The sequence below is a fragment of the Mus pahari genome, chromosome 3 (genome assembly GCF_900095145.1).
Source record: "Mus pahari chromosome 3, PAHARI_EIJ_v1.1, whole genome shotgun sequence".
NCBI classification, from domain to species: Eukaryota; Metazoa; Chordata; class Mammalia; order Rodentia; family Muridae; genus Mus; species Mus pahari.
In genome coordinates, this window is record NC_034592.1 from 13,807,094 (window position 1) to 13,817,897 (window position 10,804).

Consider the following 10,804-nt stretch of genomic DNA (forward strand, 5'->3'; position numbering starts at 1 on the left):
GGCATGTCATCTACATCCATTTCCTGCCTGGGAAGAAGTTTGCCATTGCCTACTTCAGGGGCAAAATGAACTATGAGTACTACCAGATGATGATGCTCATGGGTGAGTTCCACNCTTTCTGTCTTTTAGCATGGGCTCCTGGGCACAGACACTCAGCTGGCTTATGTTTTCTTGTCAGGCCTGTTTCATTTTCTGTAGCTCTGAGAGCCCCTCTGTACGTCCTGGTTTTTTGGATTGGGCTCTAAGCTTTTGGTCCACCCTTTTTCTGATCTTACATTATTTACTGTTTACCATTGAGTCTTGGGTGTACTCTGATATGTCCAGCACCTCAAAGTCCCCTGCACCCCTGACCTATTCCGTCTTTGTCATAGTCTTGTGTAGATTTGGTTTGGGTCTATTTGGCCCCAGCAATGTGCTATGAGTTATTTATTATGTGGCATGTGCTATGGTGGTAAGAGTAGAGTTATGGAATCCTGAGGGTAGATCTTGACACATTGTCCAAAACCCTGCTTGGTCGAGGATCTTCCCAGGGAAAGAACACTTTCCAAAGGTCAGCAGAGAATTGGAGAGAGCCACAGGTCCACCTTGAACCCCTAGGCTCTTGCCACAGTGTTCCTCAGTGGTACACCCTAGAGCCTTCCTGATGTGTAGCCTCAGGGCTGCCTCCCTGGCCCTTCCTGGTGTGTACCTTCAGGGCTGCTTCCCTGCCTCCCTGGCCCTTCCTGATGTGTAGCCTCAGGGCTGCCTCCCTGCCTCCCTGCCTCCCTGGCCCTTCCTGATGTGTAGCTCACAGGGCTGCCTCCCTGGCTCTGGTTAACATTCTTGGCTCATCTCCCCATGCCACTTCTTGTTTTACCACCTTTGACTTTAACCTCATGAAGGCTTTGGGCCCGCAAGTCCCAACAATGACCTGTTGAGGGTCTCTTTATGGACCAGGGAGCTACAGGAGAAAAGCACCTGCCCACCGGTCCTGCCTTCAGATTATGACAAATACTGTGCGTTAGATTTGGGGATGAAGCACATAACTGGTTAGGAGGTGGGGAGGGATCCAGGGTGCAGTCTTTTGAGACCCACTATTATAGGGGAGAGGCCTGGGCCAATGATCTGCCAGGAGACCCCGGGGGAGCTGAGGATATCACTCTGCAAAATGAGCCTTTCTTGGATGGGGGATGGGCTTTTATGCCCCAGAAGATGGGGTTCTACTAGGAGGAGCTGGGCCCTGATTTTTTGAAAGGAGTTATGGATGGCTAGACTCTGCCCTCTCAAACGATGCTTCTCAAAAAGAGATCTTTGTGGATCCCAGGGCTTCTGTCCTGGAGGGGCTGGGACAGGGTGGGGCAGGGCATCCCTGAACCCAGGAGGAGTGTCTGTGCAGAGATTTCTACATGTGTCTCCTGCTCACCAGGACTGGGAGGGTGGCAGGCCTGTCCTAGGGAGTCTCAAAGGGAGCCATCTTGGGGTTTTAAGTCCCACAGCATACTCATTCACGCCTGGTGTTCTGAGTACCCCTGAGAGCTTCCTCCTGGCTGTCCCCAGGTCTGGGCACTTGTGGGTCAGCAGTTCCAGTCAATGCCTGGGGCCCTTGGGAGGAGCTTCCAGCCTGGAGTGGGATTCCTCTCTTCTCCATGTGTCTTGGAGGTTCTTCCTTGCTAGCACTCAGCTACAGCCCATCTGTTCTGCAGGCCGCACCCTGAAAACCAACCTAGATGCTCTGAGGGTCTTCAAGATGTTTATGATGAGTAAAATGGGGGAAAAAGCCAAGACAAAGAAGCCTCCTCATGCTGGTAATGAGGAGGGTTTCCCCTCATTTCCTTCCTGTTACTTCAGTTCTGTCAGAGTGACTGCACAATGCCTCGCTATCGCCTCTTTCCTTCCCGGTCTGCAGAAGCCTGTGAATTGCCCAGAGATTCCTAGCACAGGAGGAGCACCTCAGAGACCGGCTAGCAGCAGGAGTGGGGATCCTCCATGCACTCTCCATTTTGGCCAGAACACTTAGTGTCGAGAAAGGAAAAGGTGGGGCCAAGTGCCTACATCTCTGCCCAACAGGTCTCTGCCTTAATAAATATGGTCAATGTACCCAGGCCACGTGTGTCACATAAGTTTATGGGTCCAGGCTTCAATCATTTAACTTTAAAATTTATTTATTTAGTGGCATGCACATGCATGTATGTGGATCCAAGTGTAGCTTGCATGTGTGCACATGCACAGGTCAACACTGGGTGTTGTTTTGTTAGATTCTGTCCAGTTTATAATTTATTATAGTTTATTTATTTGTATGTTATGTGTCTGTAGGAATGCATGATACATGTATACAGAGGCCAGAATAGAGCCTCAGATCCCCCAGAGCTGGAATTCTAGGTCGTTGTGAGCTGCCTGGTATGTGTTCTGAGGACCAAACTGGGGTTCTCTGGAAGAATAGAGCTGAGTCAAGCTTCCTCCTCCATGCCCATTTTATTTTTGGAGACATGGCCTCTCATCGGCCTGGAGCTCACATAGTCTACTTAACTTTCTGAGTAGCAAGCCTCAGGGATCCCCTATCTCTGCCACTTGGCATTTGGATTCGGTCTGCCTGCTACCAGGCCTGGCTGTGTATGTGGGTTCTGGGGATGGAATACAGGTCCCCATGCTTGTAAACAAGCACTTCACCGACTGGGGCATTTCTTCAGCCTCTTAGGCTTCATTTTCTAAAGCACAGGCCGACACTCAGGCGTGAACATGATAATCAGGAAGGCAGGACTTTTGTTCACTCTCTCAGATCTTCACATTGGTACCACGCAACGGCACACGAAGCCTCATGGCCCAGCAGTGGGAAGCCTGGGAAGCAGGGGAGAGGGACGGGGTTGGAGCTTGCGTGGCGGCTAGTGAGGGGAGCAAGGGGTGATCAGGCTCACAGGGAGGAGTTGGAGTGGCTAGTGTGCATCACTGCAGAGCTTGGGCTTTGAGATGTCCCTCGTGGACTGACAGATGGTGGCCCAGATGTGAGGCCACCGAGGAGGGTAGTTGTGTGCTCTGTGCACATGAGAAGGCAGGGCTTTCAGATGAGGTAGTTCTCTGGGAATTAGTGAACTTTGGAGGATGTGGCCATCTGGGGACATGTTACCAAAAAGGCCAGAACTAAAAAATGTAAACAATAGGTAAAAACACAAACCCATATAAATTATACACATAACTCTAAATGTAGAGAAAATAGGAAACATGAGCCAAAAGCAAGCAAGCAAACAAAGAAGCAAATGACAATACAAAACAAGGCCAAAAAGCATAAGACACGCTGTGGCTGAACCAGATTCTGGGGAAGAGAAATGGAGCCCATTTTCCCGCAGAGAAGTTCCCATGAATGTTCCGTGAGCGTTCCTGAAGCTGTTTGCTTCAGTGTGTACTCAGCTCCTTCTGGGCTCCTCAGAGTTTAGTTTCTCTCCTTTCCTTTCCTTAATTTCTCTTAACAGTTATGACATAAAAACAAGATGTTCCTTGTAATTAAACCAGCCAAAACTTTCGGGGCTTGGAGTGGGCAGACACATGGTCTCTGTAGCCCAGGAAGACATTGAACTCATGACCCTCTTGCCTCTACATTCCGAGAGCTGGGACTGATTGCAGGCATGTGCCACCACAATTGGCCTGTAATAGAATTGATCTATTCAAGATCAAAGAATAAACAAATTCAAAGGTGGAAATCATTATGTAAAAAACCCCCCAAAAACACATTCCATATTATGTTCTCACCAAGACACCAGGATCAATGCAGATGGCACTCTGTCAGCAGGACCATAGCACGTGCTTTTAGCAGACTTCAACATCGCTTATCCTGGAGGCCACACAGCAGGGCTGTGTCTTTACTGTCTCACTAGCCTTGCTGTAAGATAACACTTTTGACTTGTGGGTTCTGAGGACAGTTCAGTTTGCAGATACTCAAAGGTTGTTTGTGGTAGGGCCTGCAGATGTTTGATGGAAACTAACATAGGAGAGAGGGAGAGGGGGAGGGAAAGAGGGAGAGGGAGAGATGTTTTACTCAAGACAAAAATTCTGTGAACCTGGCTGTTGCCTCTCTTAGACATGGTACCCATTTCCTCTACCTTATCCTTGTTTTTGTTTCAGCAGTTCAAGTACTCACGGCTCTTTAGCTTGACTTCAGGTTCAAAACCTAAGTCTAAGATGCAAGGCAATGATCACAGCATCCCGAGGGGCTCAGCAGCTTCGAGGTTGAGCTGACCAGCATCAGCCTGTAGACCTTGGGCAAGGAGGCCTGTATGCATCTTTTGTTTGTTTTTTTCTTTTTTTTATTAATTATTTTGTTTATTTACATTTCAAATGTTGTCCCTCTTCCTGGTCTCCCCTTGGCAATCCCCTCTCCTCTTTGCCTCTATTAGGGTGCTCCCCCACCCACTCACTTCCACCTCACCTCTCTAGTATCCCCCTTCACTGGGGCATCAAGCCTACCCAGGACTAAGTGCCTCCCCTCCCTGTGATGTCAGATAAGGCTAGTGGGAGCCATGGACTGACTCATGTATACTCTCTGGATGGTGGTTTAGTCCATGGGAGCTCTGAGGGGTCTGGTTAGTTGATGTTGTTCTTCCTGTAGGGTTGCAATCCTCTTCAGCTCCTTCAGTCCTTCCCCTAACTCTTCCATTGGGGTCCCCAGGCTCAGTCCAATGGTTGGCTGTGAGTATCTGCATCTGTCTTAGTCAGGTGTTGGCAGAGCCTCTCAGGAGACAGCCATATCAGGCTCCTGTCCACAAGTACTTCTTGGCATCAGCAATAGTGTTGGGGTTTGGTGTCTGTGGATGGTATGGATCCCAAGATGGGGCAGTCTCTGAATGGCCTTTCCTTTAGTCTCTGCTCCATTTTGTGTCCCTGCATTTCCTTTAGACAGGAACAGTTCTGGGTTAAAGATTTTGTCATGGATGGATGTCCACATCCCTCACCTGGGGGCCATGTCTATCTGCTGGAAGTACCCTCTTCAGGTTCTATCTCTCAGCTGTTGGGTATTTTGGCTAATGGCATCCCCACTGGGTCCTGGGAGCCTCTCACATCCCTGGCGTCTGGGACTTTATAGTGGTTCCCCCATTTTCCCAACCCCCTGCTACATATATTTATTCATTCTCTTGGTCCTCTAGACTTCTCTCCTGTCTCCTCCCATACCAGATCCTGCCCCTTTTTCTCTCTCCCTCTTCTCCACCACCCAGATCCCTTCCTCCCTCTGCCTCCCATGATTATTTTGTCTCCCTGTGCGGCAGTGAGCTGTGCACAGGCAGCCTGGTCCCCGGTCGAGTGCAGGCTTTGAACCCTGGTGACCCCGGTAGGTGACTTTTGCCTGCAATCGATGTCAGGTATTCAGCTACTACCCTTGGGCCCCTGGCTCCTGTCAAAACTACAGCCTCCCACAGTCTCCCTGCAGAGAGGTATGTGGGCATCAGTCATGTAGGAGCAGCCCTCCCACATGCAGATAAGGTTTCCCCCAGCTCTCAGACCAAGCCAATGAGAAGCGCCTGTTGTCAGGTACCTCTGACCCACTCTAAAGCTGTACATAAGAACCCTGTCGGGGAGGAATAAAGGTGTGCGAGAACTACTCCGTTGTTGAGAGCTTCTGTCATAAGAGCTGCAACACTTGGGAAGAGGGCTGCTCTCCCCAAAACGCTGCCTGAAGCTCCACTGCACTCCTCACAAGGTAGTCGGCCTATTGTCGGCCCAGCCTGACCCGACTCAGCACAGGGCAGCGTGGAGTAACCGAGATGGAATGGCGGAGACAGAGGTAGCGTCAACTGCAGCAGCAGAAAAGGCAGAAACAAGTTCCCCTCGTTGCTCACGCTTGCTCCCCTTTGCATGAACTCTCGTACCCGGCTGGGCCAGAGATCTCTGTGGAAAGACTCTGGTACACAGGCCTACATCCCTAAGCAACACATTTGTCAATTTCCTGTCCTATCTGCTTCTAAAAGACAGGGGACAGTGTTTGTGTGATCGCACCAGTACACAAATGACACAAAAGACACATGAAGTGACATACAGTGTCCAGGCACGCCAAAAGGATGAGAGCTAATGTTGTGCAGCACTTAGAAAACTTTAGAAAACTTTAGGATATTAAGGTGGCTTCCTTAATATCCTTTACTGATCTGACCTGGCATTTAGTGTTCGCACTTAGTCAAATCTACAGATGTTCTCCCCATCTGCTACACCCCAATGATGTCAACCTCCACAAACAATGAACTTTAAGTAAGACACTTGAACAGAAAAGGGATTGATAGCATGGTCGCCAGAGGAGAAGGCACAAATTCCAAATGTACAAGCACCAGTTACAGTGATATGAACCAAATCTCTCAGAGCTGGAGATGATGGTGGTAGCTGAGGATCAAGAAAAGATGGGTGCACCCACTTCCTGGAATTACAATGCTGAAGGCATTGAGGTCCATGTTCCCAATAGGCTACAGTGTCCAAGGACAGTTGCTACAAATGAGCTTTTACTACTTGGAAAGGAGAAAAGGGAAAGAGTTAGGGAAGAGAGAAAGTGGAGACCAGCTACCTGATCTACAGCCATAACCCTGCCCTCTGTTTAGGGAAACAGGAGTTATGTCGGGAAGTTTGATATGATAGAGGTGATGATTTTGTCTGTAAATGGATTGTGATTTCCAAAGAAGCATGATTATTACTTAGGTTGCTGTCCCAGGAAAGAAGGGGAGACATTTTCTAGAAGGCCTACATGCCCTTCTGACAATAGCACTATGCACAAAGTAGAAACTGCAGGCCATGCAGGAACAGAGCTGGGCCTTTCAAGGCTGCCTATTCAGAAGCTGTTGACAGGGAGAGCTAGCACTGATGAAGCTCTGAAGAGCCAACTGGAAGGAGGATAGGTCTCAGCTCGGAGGTGTGCAGGCTGAGGATCCTCCAGCCCTTAGGTAGAATGAGATGCAACGGTGCTCTCTAGGATGTTGTGCTAATATGGAGGAATGAGCAAAAAATTAAGGCAGATGCCTTTTTTTGGTAATAGCTTCTTATTCACAGAGATGTGATATAGATGGCTAGATGATGTAATGTTGTGGATAGCACTGGGGCTAATTATATTTGATGTTGATACTGTTCTCCTGTGAGTGGCTGTGAACAAGGAAGGAGTCAGCACTCAGGTGATTTCCTGTAAACCTGCTTCCCACCTTGATTTATAAAATAAAGGAGAGCTGATGATTGGACAGATAAAAGGGAAGGTGGAGCAGAAGGGAGGGAGAGAGAAGAAGGAGAAAATGGAAGAGGGAGAGGATGTAGAGGCAGAGGAAGATGAAGAAAAGTGGAGCAGAAGCACATAGTTTGGAGAAACTGCAAGTTCTAAGGAGTCTCATAGATGTGGAAGATGGTAGTGTAGCGGTAGATCTGCCCAACCTAGGCGCACAGCATGTATTCCTATTAATTGTGTTGTGTTTTCATTGCAGGGGCATATTTGGGAGGAGATTTACTGCACCAATGTAATACATGATATCTGGATAACACATTGTCACACAGTATTCAAAGGTACCAGCATTTTCATGAGGCAGGTGTGTATCTTATGCTGGGGACATAGGCAACCTCCTATTTTTCTCTTGGAACTTGGTACTATCTGGGGACTTGTTGGGGTCTCCCACCTCCACTAATCACTCTCCCTCAAAACACCAGCCCCTCACAGGCACATAGAGTTGCTACCGAGAGGACCTCCCCAGATCTCCCAGAATGCAGCGTCCTTGGACCGCCTACGATCCCTCGGACCGCCTACTATCCCTTGGACCCACCTACGATCGGACCGCCAACTTCAAAGAGACTCAAGGGTGGGCTGGGAATCTTTCCATGTACTTAAGCAGAGTCCAGTTATTAAAAATCGAGCCTTGATCAGTGTGAAATTGTCAGGGCTTCCATTTTCCTTTCGCAGCCTATTCTCTTTTAGGATATTCCCGCCCTTCAGTATGGACCTAGACCGGAGTGTTTCTGCGGGCAGGAACACTCAGGGACTTACCACGTGTCTGGTTACTGGGACCATTGGTCTTTACCATATTCCACTTTCCATTTGTGTAAAACTTCATCTATGGTGCTGATAATTTAGAAAAAAGTTTTTCACCTGAACAACTGACTTTTTTCCCAGTCACATCTGAGATTACCTGAAAGTCTTGCTCATATTTCCTGATGGGATGTATAGTGAGAAGCTGTTCTTCTGGAGCCCAGAGTACGTTGCATTTTGGAATGTCCTCTGGAAGTAGGTAAGGCTCTATTCCACCATCAAACTTTTTTCAAGAGCATTGTTCATCAGCAGGCAGTGGTGGTGCAGCCTTTAATTCTAGCACTGGGGAGACAGAGGCAGGCAGGTCTCTGAGTTTGAGGCTAGCCTGGTCTACAGAGTAAGTTCTAGGACAGCCAGGGCTACACAGAGAAATCCCGCCCCTTCAAAACAAATAACCCCCCAAACAAAACACAAACAAACAAACAACAAAAACACTATTTGTGTGCTATTCTGTCATTTGATGATTTGATGGAGACCATGTCCAGTTGTCTCAGCCCATGGTTGTAGCAGGGTTAGTACAACCTCCACATCCTCTGAGGAGCATTCCTTTTGAAGGTTTCCTTTTTGCTCTATTTTTAGCTTGTGTGCAGGGCTTCTCTCTTTTCTGACCCGAGGAACTAACTCAGTGTGGGGCTCCTCCTTTTGCTTTCCTTGTTTGGATCAGTCTCGAACTCAGTGGGTTACTGCCATTTGACTTTTCCAGTTCATCCTCACCTGCTCCTGCTTTTGTTTCTAAGTGTGAAGATCCATCACACTGGTTTTAGTTCTACTTTTCCTCCAAGAGTAGTAAAATTCACCAGACTTGCTGTCAGCAATCATTTGCTGGATTCTAGGAAAAGTTTTCCTAAAACTGAAGGCTCAAAGAAGGCTTTATCTACTGTAGTCGACATATCTGGAAAGGTGATAAAGCCGGACAAATCACCCAATGATTTTTTTCAGTATTATGCTTATACCAAAAGACCATCCCAAGAGCCTGCTGTACTCATGTTTCTGTTTGGGGACACTGATGTACTCGTACAGTTTTGCTTCTGAAAGATTCTGATTGGGTGACCAGACCAACATGCCAAGATTGTCTCCGATTTGACTGCGCCTTGCCAGTTTGGTGGGGTCGCAGTTGGGCACGGTTGCCTGGTACTGGCGTCCCAGCAGTGTGCCGCTGCTACTGTGCTCCTCATTGCTGGACCAGTCAGAGCTAACTTCTTCCCAGGAGCTGCTGCATCTGTTCCATTTGGGAGCTGTTGCCACCCAACTTATTCTGACTGTTATTGGGGGCATTGGCGGAGGCTGTGTGCTCCTCCCTTGCCACTCCCTGAGACTCCAGGTCTCTTTTTCAGTGTGGACTGCATCCATGGGCCTGGGACTAGTCCAAAGTCACTGGGGGCCCAGCTCATGAGGAGAAGGCATCATGCATGTGGACAGGCATGCAGGATAAGGTGATACAAGTTGGGGATACAGGAGGTCCTCATCTTCACTTTAAATTAATCCTTTTATTTTAACGACTTATTTTTATTTACATCTATATATGTGTGTCTGTGTGAGCGTGTGACATAAGTGTACAGGGGCTTGAAGGTGCCAGAAGAGTGCACTAGATCCCTGGAGTAGACACAGGAAATAATCAAACTCAGGGCTGCAATCAAGCAAGTAGAAACATAAAGACCTATACAAAGAATCGGCAAAACCAGGAGCTGATTCTTTGAGAAAATCAACAAGATAGATAAACCTTTATCTAGACTAATGAGAGGGCATAGAGACAGTATCCAAATTAACATTTTTATATTTTGGGCAGATAAACCAAGCAGCAGACCAGGCCAAGGTGTTCCACGTGGGAGAGGTTTATTATGCAGGAATAGGGGAGCGGTGAATCAGGTAGAATGGTAGAGAAGAGAAGAGGAGAGAGAGAGAGAGAGAGAGAGAGAGAGAGAGAGAGAGAGAGGAGGGGTGGCTTCCTATTTTATACAGAAAATGATGTCACACCAGTGAGGGCAGGAACTGAGCCAAGTGGATTGTGGGATAGAAGGTCGTTGTCCTGGCAACGCAGGTCAAGGGTCACATGGTTAGGAGTGTCCTAGTGCTAACATTCCTCCCTTCTTGTTATTATAAAAGAAGGGGAGAAAAAGAGAGGGGAAACCAATGGTGAAGAGGGAATAGGGGCGTTGTGTCTCTTAAGCTACTTCCTGCTGTTTAGGGGCATCATCAATTTTCAGGGTATATCTGGTCTTCACCATCAGAGTTTGTATGGCAATCGTCTGAATCAGGTTCTTCTATAGACAGTGATTTCTTTGTGGGCAGCGGCTGGTAATCCTGTAACAGGTGGTGAATAACAGCTTGGTTGGAAATTCTTGTACTGGTCTCTGAAGGAAGGTAGAGATAAGATTGATAAAACAAGGAGCGAATAATAATGCCAGGAAGATGACCAAGAAAGGTGTTATGAGTGGAAGGATCCACTTCCATATGGGGTTTTCAAAGGTTCCAGAACCAGATGTCTCACGGTTGCTGAAGTCTCTTATGTCTGCCTGTAGCTCCTGGATTTTANTTTTTACTATCCCGGATTGGTTGACGTAGAAGCAGCATTCTTCTTGTAGGAATAGGCAAAGGCCACCTTCTTTAGCTGTCAGGAGGTCTAGTCCTTGCCGGTTTTGAAGCACCACGGCTGCCAAGGAATCAATCTGCTTTTGGATACTAAGCATGGTTTACACCAAAGGGAGGAACAGAGGTGAGGTACAGGGTCATAGCAGCACTGGAGTTAGGGCAGCTAAGGAAGGATGAAGTAAGGTTACTTGGTAGCATCAGCGGAGAAGA

The 10,804-nt window shown here is 47.9% G+C and overlaps 1 pseudogene; it reads right to left on the bottom strand.

Annotated features, from left to right (window-relative positions):
• Positions 1–8,495: 8,495 nt before the first annotated feature.
• LOC110317483 lies at positions 8,496–10,692 on the bottom strand (annotated as a pseudogene).
• Positions 10,693–10,804: the final 112 nt, after the last annotated feature.